The following is a 19,645-nucleotide window of genomic DNA, read 5'->3' as shown; positions in this document are numbered from 1 at the left end:
AGCGTGGTTCCCCTTCGTGACGCGTTGCCCAGCGTAGGGTGACTGGTGTCAAGATTATGTATAAGTTGAATGACTGCAATCTGTTTTCCTCCCACACCAGTGAACGTCGGTTGTTTTACCTGATTCGGAGCTGTGATCTTAGTGCAGCTTATCACTAGCTGTTCCAGCTATGCCGTGACAGCTGTGGTTTACGCTTGCTCCCTTTGCCATGCAATGCACAGCTGTTTCGGTATAAATTCTGCAGCAGTCATGTGTAGCGTGCAGTGGCATAGTCAGAGGTGGACACATGTCTGTGAAACTCTATGAAGTTATTTATTATTATTATTATTATTTTTTTTTAGAGAACGACAGGTTTCATTAATTAGCTTGCTGCTGTCGGTGGTTTGGATAATTGTCTCCGACGAGTACACTCGTATGCTGTCTCATATGTTTCCGAATAGCTTTTAGTTCGGGCGGTATTTTAGAATTGAGAGTTCCGGAACCGCTTTCTTCAACTCCCCTCTCCCAAGTCAAAATTTTTACCTGATGCCCGATTGTTTACTAATAAGAAGCCATTGATCAGTCCAGCAGATCCAATATCGTGGGTTTGAAAAACTGACATAGTTGTCGAAAGCTAAATTTACCTTGTTCGGTGAGGCTATAATTTGAGGTTTATGGCTTACAGTTACCGAAGAACGTGTAGTAAAAGAGACATAGGATTTAAAAGAGAATAACTGTTCAGGAACGTAAAATATAAACTACAGACTGTGACGGCGTTGTATATTAATTCGTGAAATAAAACACACCACCATGACCACACAGTCGGAAAAGATAAAGAAAATCAAGTGTACCATCGTTCCATATCGCGTTCTGGGATCGTGTCTATATGCTGAAAGTACGGAAATCAATTTTGAAGGTACTGTAAAGCGGACGAGGCGCAATCTCATAAAATGGATTCATCCAATAGCAAAAAGGGCACACTTTTGGTCCCAATCACGCTCAGTATTTTTAGAAAACCCAGCTTGAAAATTGCAGGCAACAATGTGCCGAAGTAGACACCAACTTGGCATTGCCTGTCAAGCACGACGGCAAAACTACATTGCATGCATACGCATGAGACTGTGTCTAAAGCAGCGACGTCTACGGTGCGCAGGGTGGAAACCGAAATCATAAAAAATTCTGGGTACATGAGCGCCAATGTTACCCGCTAAAATGTGGACTGTTCCACAGCAGGCGTTGCCCCGACCTATTTTATCGCAATTTTGACAGCAAATTGAAATATTTTGAGCGACATCACGTTTGTTGAAAGGTATTTATAACTTATAAATACCTTCCAACATACGTGATATGTCAAATCATAAGTGGTGAGTGGTATAACAGTAATGGTTATTATACTTGGTAATAATGCTTAGACGTGTAAGCTATTTCGCGCTCTTTCTTCGTGGCTGTTATGCATTTATGAAGTCGTGTTTATGCTCAGTATTTTATCTCAGGGGGATCGTCGTGCTTTTGTGAAAAAGCTATAACATCTATTATGTGTAAAAGAAAAGTACTTCTGTTTGTGCCCAGACTCATACTGTCTTCGTGTCTTCTTACCATGATTGCCTTTTCTTGTCGTATTTCAAAAGTTTCTTTTTTGATGTACCGGTGCAAATGTACGTGTAAGGATTAAGTAAGTGTAAGAATGAATTGTCCAGGAACACCTGACAGGTGACCCGGGACAATTCATCGTCGTCTCCAATTTCATACAGTAATGTTTATTACCAGCCGGATCTCTGCTTTCAAGAAACCGTGCTCTTTACAATTGACGACTCACTGAGATCGGTTTGGGAAAACAGCCATGGGTAATCTCGCAGGAACTTCTGAGAACAGCTAATCGCCATAAATTCGCGTATTTTTACTTTGGTTTCGTATAGCATATAGGCGTAGCTCGATGATCATTTTTGTCTGAGTCGCCTCCCACAAGTTTTCATCATCTTCCGGGTGGAACAGCGAGACGTGGAATGAGCCATTGTATCTGACGACCTTGCAGCCATCTCATTCCTCCAAGTTGATCGTTCTTTTGTTTCGCATTCGACGTCTGCATTTTCCTCCTGGGCGCATTTTTCGACCAACGCTACTGTTTTGGGAAATAGAATCGCGCTTCTGCGAAATGTCGTCTGCTTTAAAATGACCCCCTCTGCTGGGACGCTTGCCAGTACCTACTTTAAAAACTGCTCCGTTAAGATAGATAATAAGTTGTTTGCGAAAATAGATCGTTTTGATACAGCGTTTTCTCCGAACATATGCGGGTTTCGAAATCGTGGGGTCGGGCATTGCCTGCCAGTCTGCTTGCTGGAAAGCTTTTGATATGAGCAGTTGGCTTCGTTCGTGGAAATTAAGGCCGTTTCGGTGACTCGAAAGCGACAGCATAAAAGTGCTCATCGTAGGGGGATATTAGCCTCACGAAATTGCCAGTAACCCCGCAGTGTTGCACAACTGGGCGGGTCTGGCCTATTAAACTCATCCTACATTTGAGGGGTGATAACCTTTCCTCAACGCATTTTCCTTTTCTCTTTTTGCCCGTTCTCGTCTCATCATGGCTGCTCCCATATAGTTATCATATTTCGGAGCCTTGATTGACCCACATCAGATTCTTCCCGGGTGCAACCGCAAGCGGAGCGTGTCGAAAAAGTTCGCTGGAATTGTTCGAAGCGGAATTATCCCGGGAACTCTGGCGCTTCACTCGCGGAGAATTGTTTCGGCGGTTCAGCCTTCCAAGCCGTTCCATTATGTCTTTTCCTACTTCCTTCAGAAAAAGAAAGGCCGGGGAAGGGGAGTCATATTGCGTACGCAGCTTCGCAGATTACACAAAGAGTCGTGCCAAAGCGACATTGCTCATCCGGATGGAAGTTTGCGAGCGTTGCTTTGACTTTCACCTTTCCCGTTGCAAAGGACCCAAGAGAGCAACTTCCATGCCACTGTCGCTGCTTCTGTATCGTTTCTGTTTCGTGGACCTCCCCTGACCCAACGACTTTAGTTTGATTGGGGTATTTCATGGCCACAGGCGATACCCTACCCTCATTTCTGGATGTTATTCGGTGAAAATATAACGATCAGCTAACCAGCTACTCACCTAACCCAGTCTCGGACAATAACTGAAAGTTACCGCTGTTGGTTGAAGTAACTGCAACATATAACTCTAAGCTACTCAGCTATCGCGATATTCTCTACGCGTCAGTTTTCGTGTCTACGCGTCGTTTCGTCGTTCTTCTGAACATTATTGCGAGAAAGTGTGGACATGAACTGAACTGGCTCTTTATTGATACCTGCTTCCTTGGGGCTTCAAGTGCCCTGCCCCTTTTCGCGATCAGGAATTCCACGAATTTTGTCATATCCCGTACGTAGCCAGGATGGCCTTAGACTACCTGGAACTGTGCTGTAAGGGCCAGTGGGACATCCTCTGTTTATTACACATTTATTCGGCTTCTGTTTTCTTTTTTTTTCTGACAGGTAACTGTAAAGTAGCTGTAAGATACTTTAACGTGGTGACTGTAGCTGTAACTTAGTTACTGTTTGAGTAGCTTACCCAAACCTAACTTAACCTCCTCGTGCACGCATTTCAGCTCATATTTTGTCACAGTACACAGCGTGGGCGAGTGTTGGGGAAAACGTAACAGAAATGAAACGCCCTACGTTGTTTTTTTTTTTTTTGCTTTTTTTTTGTTTTTTACCTCTACCGAATAAGAAAACGTTTACATAGAAGGCGAAGTCGGACACGAGTGTTTCTTTTTCCTTTTATCTTTTTTTCTTTATCTTTCTTTTTTTGGGGGCGGGCTACCAGGTTTTTTTGTTGTTGTTGGACCGGAACTGAAGGAACATGGACCGTTCGCCTGAGTGAATCTCGTTCATGGAAAAATGAGTCTATGTAGTTTTTACAATGTTTAAAGGGGTTTGTAACGCCGGGCCACATCTTATACAAGCCTGCAAAATGTAAAAGACGCTCATTTACACGGATGTGAACGTGCATTCCAAGTTTTACAGCAAAACAGGGTAATAAAAACGCGGAGGAAGTCGGCACTGCGAATACCGAAACTGTCCCGCCAGTGCCGTGGGTGACATCACGGCGAGCAGTTCCGCCCATGAGGGGGCTGCGGGGGAGATCACGTGCTTGCGAGAACCAATCGCGGAGGCTTTCGCTCCTTTGACGTCAGAGCTCGACACGGAAGTGTTTTCGATGGTTTGTACGAGGGGAGATTCAATACGCAACCTTAAATGGTTTGTTGACAATTAATCAAACCTGATATTCTAGAAAATAATGAGACAACGTAGAAAATCATTGTTCTACGTGGTCTCCTTGCTTTTAAATGCAGTTCTTTCTTTTTTTTATTCCGGGTTAGCACAGCGAAGCAAATGGAGTTATGAGTAGCGTACTGACGTCTACAGATGGAGAGGGGACAGCGGAGTTAGTATGCTTCCTGGGCCGACTTCAGGGGGAACTGTGCCGACATTCGTCTGGAAAGTGTACCGGAAAATCCGGGGAAACCCCAGACAGCACAGCCGATTGGAGGGTTCGAACCCACCACCTTCCAGTCTGCAGCACGCCTGTATTCCTGCAGAGAAATCTTCGGGTCGGGTGCGTCATGCACAGGGGCAGACCCAGGATTTCTCTGAGAGGAGGGTCCAGCCTTTGCCAGCATGGTAGATACACGATATAGGACAAACATACGTGAAGACAGAAATTGAGGAGGGGGTCAGGACATCCTGACCCTCCCTCTAGATCCGCCCCCTGGTCATGCACGCTTGCGTGACATCTCCGTCGGAACCAAACTGCCGGTCGCCAAGACCATCGTTGAGACTGCCGGATATTTGGTAGTCCGACGGTGCCAGGTCTTGCGAATACGGCGGATGTGGAAGACAGTTAAATCAAAGATCACGGATGGGTGAAGCAGGCATACGTCACGCTCGCATACGTGACGTATGCGAGCGTCGTCGTCATGTTGGAGCAGTACCAACGCCACCTATAGATACAGGAGGCCTGCTTAATGCCTCCTCTCCCTCCTTCGTTACGTGGACACATAGTCAGAATTCGTCTGTTACAACGATTCGCCGTTCTGCGAATTCAAGAACTCTCAAATAATTACAGCTAACTTCGCAAAGTTGTACCTATAGGCTCAAAGTGAAACATGCTTTCCAGAAAACCAGTCTTGAGAAAACATTTGAGGCCGTTTTGCGTTCACTACTCGCAGACTACAGTGGCTGCCCATGCGGCTCACGGTGGCTCGTCTCCATGGCTACGACCGCTGAAATCACGTTCGCGATTGGCTACGGCCGTTGAAAACACGATCCTCATTGGCTGACTTTGTTACGTCAAGGCGACGAGTAAGTAGTAGTAGTAGTAGTAGTAGTAGCCATGTCCTATCCCTTTTGAGTCAGGGTGGGCCATGCAAGGCTTTCTGTATCTAGGTGGCGTTGGCAGTACTCTTTTCTCGGGCGGCCTAAGACGGCTTGTTCCGATGGCAGGCCTCAAATGTGTCACCAATACCTTGTTCACTGTTCCTTGTTGTCTAGGCATTTAATGTTTAGCAATAGGGGGTTTCGATAGCTTCGGCCGTTACAGCAGTGGGCGGGATACCAGGTCGTGACGAGCCCAACGCATTTCAGTTCCCGCTACAGTTGTGCGCAACCGAAGTTGCACCAAATAGGTCCCTTTCATACGGCGAGCAACTTGGAATGTCTAGTGGTCGAGCTCGCGAGATGGCGCGAAGAAACGTCATTGTCATCATTTTCGTCAAATCGTACAGAGACTTCCGCTCGTTTCGACTTCAATCCGTTGCGACCTCCGTAATTTTGTATAATTTCCACTGGTCAGTGATAATTTCATCGTCCCGCGTACTGCCGCTGCAATAACTGGCACATCGAAGTCTTCCTGATTGGTCGCGCTTGAGGCGGAGCCGTGTGATTGACAGGTTGCAGCTAGAGTTGCAGGAGAAATCGCTCGTGAAGCGATCGGCTGTGCAACTTGGTGGCGCAACCTGTTGCGCGCAACTAAAGTTGCATCGTGTGATTCGACCCTAACATGCTGTACTTCCATAACTTTCGCTCATCAGGAAAGGGTGACTGATTGCTGCACCTCTTTGGTGGAAACCTCCAGCGGGGCCGCCGCTTTTAAGTAGCTGTCACGTCACTACGTGCGGGACGTTGGAGCTTCCAAAAAAACTACATGTTAGAAGACACAACCTATGAAATAAAATTTAAAGAAATTAAATTAGATACATTTTCGATCTTTTTAAAATTCTCGTTTACTTAGTACACGGCCTATCATTTACAGCAAAGATAGTGGACAAGATGCACAAAATTTTAAATAAATTGTCAAGGTTGTTGCTGTTGTTTATTGTGTCCATCCCAATCATACACAGTTGACAAGGGGCCCCAGTAGCAGACTAGAGAAGGGGCTTCCCCCACTACAAAGTATTGTTAATAAATACAAAAATGGATTACTCGTACAACAAAATGCTAAAGCTGGTACAACAACTAAAACTCATACAACAATATACTAAGCAACCATTGTATAAAAAAAAGAACGAAAAACATCTACTCGGAATTAATCTGTGCCAGCAGGGGTTGCTCTTTACGACGGAACGAAATTGATAGAAAGTGTTTGGAGATTTTAAATGAGATTAGAGATTATTCCATAATAAACATGGCTTATTGGTTGTGTTATTGGGTTATTTATTGAACGCCCCTCGTGTCTCACCAACAAGGACATGTAGAAAGACGACTCTTTCTTTCCTCAGTTCTCCGCCGTGTAGTGCAACACGTTTATGATATGCAATAAACCGCGTTTACAAGTCCCGCGTTAATTAAGCTGCTTTCGTTAATTGAATTCGAAAATTAGCCAGGCTAAGGAAGGAATGCGATGGCCTATATGGCCTTGACACACTATTCACATCAAAATTACAATGTTTTTCATTGGTTTCCCACAACAACTTGACAGCCGAAAAAACTGGCGCTCTGCCCTGGCGGAACTGTTGGCTCTGGCTCAGTTGCGTAGGGGGAACGGTCTTTGGGCGAAGCCAGCAGTTCCACATACGCAAATATCAGCGAGCCCACTTCTCCGAGTGACGGTCGTTCGGTAGTCAAATTGTTGTAGAAATGTGATGCTGAGAAACCCTGTGATTTTGACTGGAATAGTCTCTCATGGCCATGGGCTATGGCATTCATGAAGAAAAATGCTTGGCTACATGATGGGACTTGATGTTCTGAGGCTGGAACGCATAGAAAGGACAAATACATACAAAGCCTAAGTGTCTAAGAAATTAATGATGAAAGAAGGAAGTCACTGAAAAGGTTAGCCAGCTGTACGACTCGAACCCATATCTTCTGGATTACCGGTCCAGGGCTCTTACCTGTTGAGCTAAGCTTCAAATGACGCACCCTTCGAAGTCACTGCAGGAGGTATATTAGCTTAGCTCATTTGGTAAGAGCCCTGGACCGGTAATCCAGAAGATCTGGGTTTGAGTGCTACAGCTGGCTAACCTTTTCAGTGACATCGTTCTTTGATCATGCCTGGCTAATGTTCGAGTTCAATTAACGAGCGTAACCATAGCTTAACTAACGCGGGACACGAATGCCATAACATGTTACAAAACACTAATGAGTGGATGTTTCAGGTTTTTTTGTCTCCGGTAGCCTTCTCTTCGGACACTCTGTAAAGTGGTCAACCCAATTCCGTTGTAGTGACCGGAATGGTAAAAAAAAAAAACAACAACGAGATATTCGTTCTTTTTCAACTTCTCTTTTCTTTGTTTTTCCTCGCTTGACGAAAGCAACGACTTCTGTGGACTTTGCAGCGAAACTCACGTCAATAGAAGCCCATGGCCAGTGTGTTCTTTCATTCGCACTGTCTACCCACAGAGTCTTGCAGATCGTGAGATTTGATTCACCCGGTGGACGGGGTCATCCAGATGGAACGTCATATATTCCCCGATACTAAAACGGGAATGGTGGTCTTTATGGCTGTCGTAACGTCGCCCCGATTGCCGTACGTACACTGTTTTTCAACTCGCTGTCACTCGTATACACGTTGCGTATGGCGACCTTTTTCCTCGTTGCCCTTTCAGACAGCTGCGATAGAAATGTCACGGGGACGTCGGCGTGTACTGCATGCGCAGACTCTCTACGTCCAATTGAGCACATTTATATTGCCCAGTAACCACAGCGCGCGGTGCATGGGGCAGGAACACGTGGGCGTTATTTACAGACGTGGTGAACGGCGTATATAAACAAGGTGTAAAGACTGGGAGGTGATCGACGCGTGTGTTTTCTCAAAAGTTATAATATCTAAGGAAAATGTATGGGTTCATTTCTCTGTGAGCTGTTTGCTCTGGAAGTTTATGATTTCGTGGCTTTACGAGACAACTATTATAGGTGAGCGCGGATAGGATTGACAGTATCCGCACCGTATCGGCGGATGTAAGATACGCATCCGCGCTAGTTGAAATGCGTGTATCCGCATCTCCGCGCATATTGAGTGTATCCCCACATTCGCGGTCGTTGCATTTGCAGAAAAAAAAAAAAAAACTGCATGACGAAAATGTTATGCCGCAAACCTTTTTACTTTTCGGCATACCAACTCTCTCATGAACATTACGTCATATACAGCTGTCCAGTAATAGAGGAACAACAATACAAGGGACATGCAAGGGACGGCACACTTCGACATTACTTTGAATTCACTGCGTGCTCTGAATTGTGTCTCCCCCTGGGGGCCGTCAGAAGAGTATAAAATGTGGATATGCGCGCGTATACAGCAGAGGCGCGCGGTTTTATCCGCTTTTTATCCTCGCGGATTGATATTTCTACCACAAAAAAAGAAAGAAAGGAAGGATGTGCGTATTTCCGCGCAGGTCCGCGATTTTCCCCACCTGACGGTCTCGGACGGCGTGTCTAAGCAACTTGTACCCCGTCACATTGCTGCTGGCGTCCTCGACTGGGACCGAGCCCTAGAGAACGACGATAGGACTTTCCCAAGGCAACTGTCCTGTAAAGGGTACATATACCATCCGTAGTGCGTGTTGAGCTTGCTGGATTTGTTGCAGGAGGGCTTCTACCTTCGTAGTAAACAACCGTCCTCCGTCCCTATCTTGAACCATGCATCCTCCCAAAGTGGGACACCATACCACGAGTATAGATAGGGATAAATGGTGTTCCAGGATGTGAAAGGTGGATGGGGACTGTTCGTGTATACGCATACGTATCTATACGTATTTTGCGACGAAATTGGGTGTTTATAGTGCATTTCTGCGCTGAGTTGAAGGAAGATCCTTTCCGGGGCAAAAACAGGAATCGCTATGTAAACCTCGCCCTGGGGGAATTGGAAGGGAATTTCGGGAGATACCGTGTTTTTCGCTACTTGTTCTTCGAGACGGCAGCTTTCCATGGAACCGTAAAGATGCCAGAACACGCACTATAAATACTATTTTTCGTCTGTCACAGACTGTCGTTAATACTTTTTAAAGGGCCACAAAAGTAAAAAAAACACCTCGTGGAATAAAATATGGCGTTACCTTGGCGTCAGCACCAAAGGAACGGGTCTCACCCGTTGCGTCGCTCGTGATTTATGATAAATAGAAAGAAAAAAAACGAAATTTACGCTTTTCCTCTTCCCCTCCATCTCAAGAAGGCCGACAGTGCGCAGCGGGCTCTCATTGGTCTCTTCAAACGATTTGTCCAATCATCGCCGGAGATCTGTTGAAGAGACCAATCCGAGGCCTCTCCGCATTGTCGCGCTTCTTGAGAGGGAGAGAGAGAAGGCGTGAATTGCGTTTTTTTGTATCGATCATATATCACGGAGGACGCAACCGATTAATCCCGTTCCTTTCGTGCTGACGTCAAAGTAACGCCATCTTCTATTCCACAAGGGTAAAATTTTTGGCAGACAGCGGGAAGTGTACGGGATGAAATGCTGACTGCAGTGCCATCGAATACCAGCTCGCGTGGCACAGTGGTTAAAACGATCGCTTTCCACGTCGAGACTGAGAGGTGACACGGGTTCGAATCCTGTCACCGGCTGTGCTGTCTGAGATTTTCCCTGGGTTTTCCGAAGACTTTCCAGACGAATGTCGGCACAGTTCCCCCTGAAGTCGGCCCAGGACGCATACTAACCTCCCCCTGCCCCCCCACTCTTTCCTGCTGTCTTCTCTCCATCTGTCCACGTCTGTACGCCGCTCATAGCCATAGTTGCTTCGCGTCGCTAACATGGAAGAAAAAAAATATATAAAAAAGTCATGGAATACCGTCAACAATCACCTGCGTTCACTTCCTTTGTCGATTCTACTTCGAGGTGCAATCGATAACATTTCATCGCATCAAAGGGGCTGCCAGCATGACCCACATTAGTGTTTCAAGTGTCACCAATCGTGTCACACTTAGTTCCTAGTTCACACGGCGTTGCCATGGCTAGCGCGGACCACCGCTGTATTATACGTAGAGCCTGACTTTTTAGGGTTATACCCGATATGTAACCCCCCCCCCCCCTCCGATTCAAATCAGCAAAAACAGAGTTTAACCCGATATTTCCTCGAAAACTGCTGGACCAGGGGGATCGGAAGTTATCACAACTATCACAGGACTTTGGAAGCTGTGTTGTAAATGCATAAATAGGCTCGTACAAAAACTGTACAAACAGAGACCCTGCTGCCTCTTATATGCGTGGACTAAATATTGATACTCTGTCTACTGGTGTGTGCCGAATAAACGGAAGATTTACACCTTATTCAGTCAGGTTCCACCAGAATTGCGCTGAGTCAGGTTCAGTTCGTCCCGATTGCATCCGAATTATTGAAGCAAAATATAACCCGATATTAACCCCCGATGTTGCTGAAAAATCTAACTCGAGAAAGACAGGCCTCAGTTATACGGAACTAGTGATAAAATAAGGTAGTCGAGAACCTGAAGGATGTCACGTGATGAAGCTAGAGAACGAGGTTGTTGGGTACGCAAAATAAAAAATGTATTTGAAGGAGCGCGGATGGATGCTGTGTTTTTTCAAAAAACGCTGCTGTGTACGAGCACTGCTGCGTAAAAATTACACGAGAAGTCACTGAAACTAAAATGTATATCGTTTACAATCACAGATGCTCATCGAATGTGATTGAGTCACTGCAGGGTTACTTAAAGTGCATTTAAGGTAGCCGATATTCGATCGAAAAGTTGTAGTGCGTCTTGATAAACACCCGACCGAGGTGCTTTCAACAAGTCGCGCTTCGTGTGGCTTTTCCATTCTTTCTTCTTTTTCTAAAAATAAATTTCCACTGGATACAAGTATAGTGAACCATAATACAAGTAAAATAAAACCACTTGGCAACGCGCGCTGTCGTGTGAAGATTCTGTCTCTTTTTTTGCTTCGTATTTCGCGGTCTTTCTTTTTGGACAAAAAAAAAAAAAAGACGACGAAGAAGAAAGCCACACGAAACGTACCTCCTTGAAAACACTTATCAAGACGCACTACAACTTTCCTATGCGCTAATGATCAAGTTTTCGTGTGTGGAATTATTTTACGTATATCACCGACTACAACTATCAAACAGCTTCTGGTCAAGAACCTATGAAGGATCCACCGTGCCCGGCGTCACTCATGACCATATAGTGGTCTCAGACTCGACTTTCAAGACTCTATTCCCAACGGGTATCCCTTCTGTTTTCCATGCAGCCTGTTCACTGTTCCTTCGCTTTCTCTTTTGTACTTCTCTTTGCGCGTCGCCTTGGCAAGGTTCCTTCGACAGAAGATGCTTTCCAGTACATATTAGTTTTCCTTTCCTCTAACTCTATTTCGGTCTTAAAGGTCTGCAACCTCTTTTGTGTCTGTAGTTGGCTATTTTCGGACCGCGGGTCGGTATCTTAATCCACCTTCGATCCCGAGAGGAATTTTTGCGCGGAACTTTCTTCGCCAGTGAGCAGTGATATCTGTATCGCTGCCTGCTTAGGAATGCTGCCGGCCATTGCAACCATGGAGCTTCCAAAATACAGAATCCCAGCTGGACGTTTCAGTATCGGGAACAATGTATCAGAATTGGGAGACCCGAGGATAGAGGGCAACCGAAGGTTATATTGGAATGGGTAATGGATGCGTTAGGGTGAGTTCCGTGGCAGTTTCGGCTCGAATCACTTTCTTCATGGCCAGCTTGCACGAACGCTGAGGAGGCTCCTCAATATGGTGTCCTCAGTAGCTTTGGCAGTGCTCTATGCACGAGCAGCGTTGAGGACAGCGCGTGCCCGAAGCACTACCGAAGCTACCGAGGACACCATTGAGGAATCTCCTCAGCGTTCGTGCAAGCGGGCCAAGATATTTTCAGCCGATGTCCTATACAAAAATTTCTGCATCCCTTCAGTTGTCCGACTATGAGGTGATCACTAGCAAAAAAATAGCATTCTGAGCCGAAAGAATATTGCGGCGCAAGGTTATGTTATATTTTCGAGGAGGGAATACCTTTGCGTAAAAAAAAAAAAGATCGCAATGTCAGGTGGCCTCCCACCTCCCCTTGGTGTTTTTACACGATTTTTTAACGCTTCAAATAATGTGTTAAAAAAACGTGTTAAAGAGCCTCCCGCTATGTTTACCAACTTTATTTCCTCCATCTTTCTCGCTATAGTGTTCCTAAAAAATTGATCTCGTGCGCGTACTTATTTTCGACACTTCTTTGTGCCAGATCAGCGGCGTGGATTGGTAGTTACTCCGAAGTCACTAAAGATGAACATAAGATCATGAGGCAGGCGAGCTGTTGTAGATTACTTGAAGTCGACGAAGGCATTTCCTTGAGGATGAGGCGACACACAGAAGACGACCAGGGTCGGCGATAGGGGTAGGCGAGTAAGGCGACCGCCTTAGGCTCCGTGCACGAAGCCCTCAACCAGGGATTACTTTTTTTTTTTTAATATCAAGTATGCACTTAATCGCATGCAAATGAGAGAAGAATGTGTTATGTGCCATTCCGTCATATGATGAGAAAAATTCCGACTTTTAAGAAAAATCCGCCAAACCTGCAAGCTATACCGAGGATTTCGCACCCTTCTCTCCTGCTGCCATTTCCCGTACTGCTAAAATCTCCTACTGCGAACATCTTATAATTTCTTATCTTTTCATTACTGCTGGTGTGAAACAGGCCCCGCACACCCTTTGCACCGGCCCTGAAGACGACAACAAACAACCGAACTAAAGGTGTCGCTAGAATATGTGGGTGCATCTTCCCCGGCTATTCCGGCAGATGTCGGCTCTGCGCACCACTCCTGTCCGTTGTTGTCTCACGGTACTAAGACGGAATATAAAAAGAGGAGCGAGTGACTGCATTCCAATCTGGTAGTGGACTTCAAAAAGGAAAATAGAAAACGACAAAAGGAAGTGGAAGAAAATAGAGAGGCGAAGTAGTCGAAGTCTTTCGGACAAAAGAAAAAAGTATATCCGCATAAGGAAGCCTTTTCAGCGAGTGATTTCACTGTCACTCCCTGCATGGTAAAGAGCATTCCGTGAATGCGTCGTGACTCCCGCGTTCTGCTCTGGTCACCCAATTTCTCGATCGTGAATGCATAACAAAAAGTGGCTTCCGACGAGGGCTACCGGATTCCAACGCAACAAAAGGGAAACTTGAGAAGTTGTTTCGCAAGTGCATTTTTCGTGGTCTGGATTACACAGTACTCGGCTGTCCCCCTTGCCAACGTGCCGGTGTGTCATCTTCGTTACGTGGGCAGCTGAGGAGTCAGCTTGTGGGAGTATCTTTTAAAGGTGTGTTTAGACTTCCCCGGAAACTTTTTTCATTGCTGTTCTTGTCTTTTTTTTTTTTTTCTTGTTGCCATTTCTTCTTGTGGTGGCGCATGTGTTTGCTTCTCTCTCTCTCTCTTTCTCTAATTTTCTTTTTTCATGCTCGTGCGTTTCTTACGCAGATGCAACTATATGCCCGCATTTTCGTGCGTTGCCAGAATTGGAATTGATGATAATGATAGTTCGGGGCTTTACCTCGCGAAACAACTTTGCGTCCAAGCAGCTTCTACCCTGCACGTTGACGTCCTCGGCCGCGTTCGATCCTGCGACCTTGGAATCACCGTGCGGACACGTTTCCGACGTGTCCCCCGAAACTAGTCAGGAAAATATGCATGAAGGTACCTGCATGTGTCTCGATGGTACGGGGTAGTTGCGTGCGTCTGAGCTACTACATACCGCAACGATAATTTGACGCAGTATTCCCGAAAAAAAGTGAAACGTCTGCTCGCTTGAGGAAGGGTTCAAACTGAGGAACGAGGGAAGCGATACTAAACTTAAAAAAAAAAAGCTATGTACTGTGTATTCACAGTATCGACATCCCTCACAATACTACAGTGAAAGATGCGTAAAACGTCATCACGTGAGCGGCTGAGCGCGACCGCTAGCAGAAGACAGGGCCGATGGTGTCGGCTGCTGTGCGCGCGGTTCGCCTATTCCGATATTCCGGGGCCGAGCTAATGCTCAACGAAATACGCGACGGAACTTCCACCCCCGGAGGAGCATTTTGCTTTCTCTTCTTTCTCTTCTTTCTAGAATATTCCACGGGGATACACGCGTAAATACACGGGTTGAGGAAGCTGTCAGATAAAAGATGGTTTATGTTTTCGGTTATGGGTGTGATTAGCCTTGGTTCGAAGGCAGAGAGCATTTTTTTAACCTTCGATATTTTGGTGCTTTTGAGTTTCTCCCGACCTGAGCACCGAATGCTCAGAACGAACGAACATACAGTATTTATTTATATACGTTAAAGTCTCCTGGATGGGGTATTATGCAACGGAGGGGGGGGGGGGGGGGTACACGCAGCAAACACTTTTAAAAGATGCACAGTACAGGCTAGTGAGAGAGAGAGAAAAAAAAAAACTATGGTTATCTAATGTGATTCAGAGTATTTTCTGGTAGTGAGCATTTGGTAGTAATGAGCAATTGGTGTTTATCAAGCCCGGTGGTTTAACCCCCCTCCTCCCCCTGTTAAGAAGACGCGCAAAAAAAATGAAATGTCAGACCCGTTCATCGATGAAATTGAAACCGAATGCAAGACATTGAGTCGAGGCAGGCTCCATTTAGGGCTCATATTCACCTGGCCTGGCTTTCTTTCTTCCTCTTTCTTTTCTTTTTTTATTTTTTATTTTTTTTTAGTTCCACTTTTGAGTTCCACGAAAGGGATGTGAGTGGACGTTTCCCCCAAGACACACCTCGCTTTTTCAATGGCTTCTCGACGCAGGTATTCGCAGCCAAAACCTCCTTTTCAGCAGTGCTGTGGTTTCACACTATCGGGAATTCGTGCTTTCATCGTTCGCCTGAAAGCACGGAACGTTTCGAAAAAGCCGGAATGTTAAAAGGCGACAGTTTATTCCGGATGTCCGCACCCCAATATCACCTGTGTATAGACCCTTGCATCGCACCGGGTTATATATTTCGATGAAAGCCTCTGTAAATTTCTCCAAAATGCGATCCAGGGACGGCGTCCACTTTTCGCTCCTGGCGGACATGTGCGAACTTGGCGCCCCCTGTATTGTCTGTAATCGTGTTACGAAATGTATTTAAATTAAACGTGGAATAACAGTAGAAGAGTCCGTCCATAACAATCGTCCGTGTACCAGCATGTCTGTTACTTCTGGAATTACGGTGTATTTCTCGTTCGAAGCGATTCAGATTTCGTTTATATAACTAGACGTCACCACACCAAAACTGATTGGCAGGGTGCAGGATTCATAAATTAGGCATGCGGAACTTCCAGCTGTAGGGAAAAAAAAAAAAGAAACGAAACGAACCTAAGCCGCAGCATTACCAGGGGGCTATGTGATTATCCATGAGGGAGGGGAGAAGTGATTGAGCATGCATGTGGAGTTTAAATTCATCTTTCTTTTTTCTTTTTTTGTCTCTCTAAAGGGGCTGCCTTCTTCCTGGGAGGTGTATTTTGTCGCTCCTTCCGGAGGTCTGAGAGGAGGCAGTTGCCCCCCGTGTGCACGCCAGCCCTAGGGTTGCCACCAGGCCGGTATTATACAGGCACGGCCGGTTATTTGTTCGCTCTGCCGGTTGCCGGTAGGGAGGTGGTACCGGCAGCCTTTTGTCGGTATTTGTGGCTCAACACCTTTCACAGGGGCTTTTGCGAGGTTTTCTGTTCAACATTCCACTACAGCTTGAATAAATCTGGAGCACAGACCCAACTCCGCAGTCACCAGTCGTTTCCTTAGTTATTCATTATTATCATTGTTATTCATTAAGTATTGTGTTCGGAGGGGATAAGATCAATGGTTGTGCAAAGCTATTGGTGGTTGTGTCGAGTCAGCTAGAAGTATTTATGCCGTATACAACCATCATGAGATCTCCGCCTGCAAGAAGGGTTTGTGTGCATCGATACTTTTATCAAAGTAAATAACAGTCCAATCCGGTTGTTCCAATACGATCCAGTGTAGCGTTCATGCCTGTTCACAGCAATTTCTAACATCAATGATCCAGCCACACACAGGAACTTATGTGTGCTCATCCACCCCTCACCCACTTTCCCTTTCCCGCGAGCCTTTCCCTCTATTCCACCTTCTCTCCCTCAGCCGGTATTTTTCACTACGAAAGGTGGCAACCCTAGCCAGCCCTGATGTGGTCGGAACAGTGAATTTCGTCCTTACATAATAGCTGACCAGAATGGCATGGTCCTCCCTTTATCAAGCACACGTGATGTTTCCTTATTCACTTATTTTGGCTGGGCTATGGAATGGACTTCAGCATAACTCGCTTCACTTCAGCGTCACCCCACTGGCGGTGATTTGTTATCGTCGCTTCCGCGCTGCGTCAGCGGTTGGGCGGGGGACACGTGCGACGGATAGGAGAGAGTGAAATATGGCAAATAGTAGCCGGAAACACTACCATCCAAGCAGCACAATGTACTGAACGTCGAGTGCAATGGGGGGTGGACGGGTAGGTGGATGACATTGAACAGACTCCTGAAACGAAAGAACATTGATGAAGAACTAGGCATGTGCTAACCGAATCCGCGAATCCTACGCAGGGATTCGAGATTCCCAGAGAATCCCAGTCCCCAAAATGGCGAATCGAATCTTTCGAATCCACCAACGACGTCTGTTTGTTTCTTTTTCAAGTTGGCGCCTCCGGTGTCCGCCGAAAGCCTCATTCACCGACGAGTGTTTTCTTGTTTGTTTGTCTACATTGCTTTAGACTGAAAGGGTTCAGGCAGGAATTGTTAGTTGCTTAGTTTTAGGAAAATAATTCAGACCCGAGAATTTATGTATAATATAAATTACATTTAAGAAGAACTATACGGGATATTTTCTCCTGAAACTCACTATTATTTAATTTGGTTTTCATTAAACAAATATATCATATTCTGCTTCAAAACACTTCTCAGTTGAAGTTTTTTTTTCTGACTTTTCAGACTTTTTTTTTTTAAGAAAGGATTCGAAAGATTCGTGGATTCGCAGAACCTTCCTTGAATTCGGATTCGTAAAATTCTGGATTCGTCCCATCTCTATAAACAACCATTGATAAGAAACATTGAACATTGATGATTGAAGACACATACCGTCCACCCCCATTGCACTAGACTTTCAGTACATTGTGCAGCTCGTTTGTGGAACTCGTTTTCAAGTACGTCTCTCGCCGTTCGTTCGTTCATAACTTGATGCTGTTCGATTGGTAAGAGACAGTTTTTTGTCGAGAATAATTGAATCGTTTAAGAAAGCCAATTCTCATGCTTAGCCACTAAATACGTAACAGTGCGTTGGATCGTTGAATTGCGAAATAATTGATATAAATGCCAATATGTAAAACCCCTCGCGCGAAAAACTTTCCTAGTTGGCCGCACAAGTATACAGCCTGTGCGATTGTAGAGAAAGAAAAAGTTGGCATGACCGAGTGGGCTAAGGCGTCCGACAAGGTCGTGCTAAAGACTGGGAGGTGATGGGTTCGAATCCCACCGCCGGATGGTGTTGTCTGGGGTTTTTCCTGGGTTTTCCGAAGGCTTTCCAGACGAATGTCGGCACAGTTCCCCCTGAAGTCGGCCCAGGACGCATACTAACCCCCCCCCCCCACTCCTTCCTGCTGTCCTCCCTCCATCTGTCCACGACCGTACGCCGCTCATAGCCACAGTTGCTTCGCGGGCGCTAACACGAAAAAAAAAAAAAACATTTTCTTGAGCCTCTCGATATAAGTAACCGATGTCATCCGATAACATGGAGATGCCACGAGCCGCACAAAATTGACCACGATGTGACCACGACCAAATGTTTTAAATCGCGTTTTTATACGGAAAATCGAGAATATCTAAAACTTGCTGCCTTCTGACGTTGTCGGAATGACAGCATGGCTGCTGCTGCGAAGCGGGAAGCGGTGGAAAAATCCCGCACGCGTACAGTGCGGCTGCTGTAGCACGGGCTGGATAAGCATAGCTTGGCAGATCTCGCTTGCTAAACACAAGTTTCTCGTGTCTTCCGTGACGGACCACAAGTATTTAGTTGCGTTCAAAGAGAAGTACAATGCCGAATCGATTACCACAACGAATCTGCCTTGCTCCTGGATGTCGATCTGTGCACACGAAAATCACCACCTGTCAATGTCCACAGTGCTGAAGGACAGGGGCTTTACAAGTCCTTCACTGCAGGGGGAGGGAGTTCAAATTCGAAGGGTTCGTGCAAAATTGTGACTGAGGGAGCAAACGGTGAGAAGGAAAAAAAGTGTTCCACCTGATACACTTTGCAGACATCTTTTTTGTTGTAATTTTTCGGTGTGTCCAGCAGAGTGACTGGTACAACATTAAGATTTCCTGAATGTGTGTAATTATGCAGTGTTGTGTTTGTGTCTCACTTTCCTTTTGTGCCCAGTTTGTCCTACATTGCCGAGTAGACAGTGTGTGTGTGTCCTCAGCTTTTGCCACACTTCTCACCTCAGTTATGACTCAAGCGCCAAGCACAAATTGGGTACTGGATAACGTTTCTTAGCATCATTGGGTCGTGGCATGTACCTCATGTCCGAACGCACCAATTATCTCATGGCGATTTCGGGTGATGCATTTGGAGCACTTTTTTTCTGCCCTGGACCTGTGCCTGGTCCCGTGCCTGGACCCGAGCGGTAAATTCGGTCAGAGCAAGAGCCGCCTGTTCGGGCGATGCAGTTCGGAGTAGTGTGCCCACCAGTGTCGGCAGTCCGTACACCCGTTTTTTAGCTCCTGCTGTGAGAGGCTCCCCTCTCCTTCCGCTCTCGACAGCGAGCATGCGCATGTGATGTCGGTTTCGCGGACTAGTGACGTACGCGCTCCGTCGTCTGCTACTTCCGGGGCAAATTGCTGCTGACTGTCGCAATCGCGTGTGGGTACGGTATATCGTGTTTCTGTTCCTAGGGGACAAAGCAGACGCTAGAAAAGGATGGTTCTTGAAAATTTACGTGCACAAACAGCACAGCAGAGGTGATATGTCATCCGTTGTATATTTACGTGCACAAACTTATCTTGTTTTTTTTTTTTTTTTACGGCTGCGTGAACAAATAGCATAGCAAAGGGGAAATGTCATCCTAGGTTCAGTAGAGGTCAGAAAAAATAAAGAAACCAACTTGACGGTGACGGCAGACTCTGAACGTGATTCATGTACGGCAATGCCTGCAACGAAACTTTCGTGAGCGGTGATTTAGAAATCTCTGAAACAA

At 45.9% G+C, this 19,645-nt stretch overlaps 1 protein-coding gene across 2 annotated transcripts in view; it reads left to right on the top strand.

Moving 5' to 3' along the window:
* Positions 1–19,645, top strand: part of LOC135394552 (serine/threonine-protein kinase DCLK1-like) — a 38,949-nt gene that overhangs the window by 617 nt on the left and 18,687 nt on the right. The window lies entirely within an intron of this gene.

Source organism: Ornithodoros turicata, chromosome 5, assembly GCF_037126465.1.
Source record: "Ornithodoros turicata isolate Travis chromosome 5, ASM3712646v1, whole genome shotgun sequence".
Lineage (NCBI taxonomy): Eukaryota > Metazoa > Arthropoda > Arachnida > Ixodida > Argasidae > Ornithodoros > Ornithodoros turicata.
The sequence above is the reverse complement of the archived record's forward strand: the minus strand, read 5'-3'. Positions and strand labels throughout refer to the sequence as shown.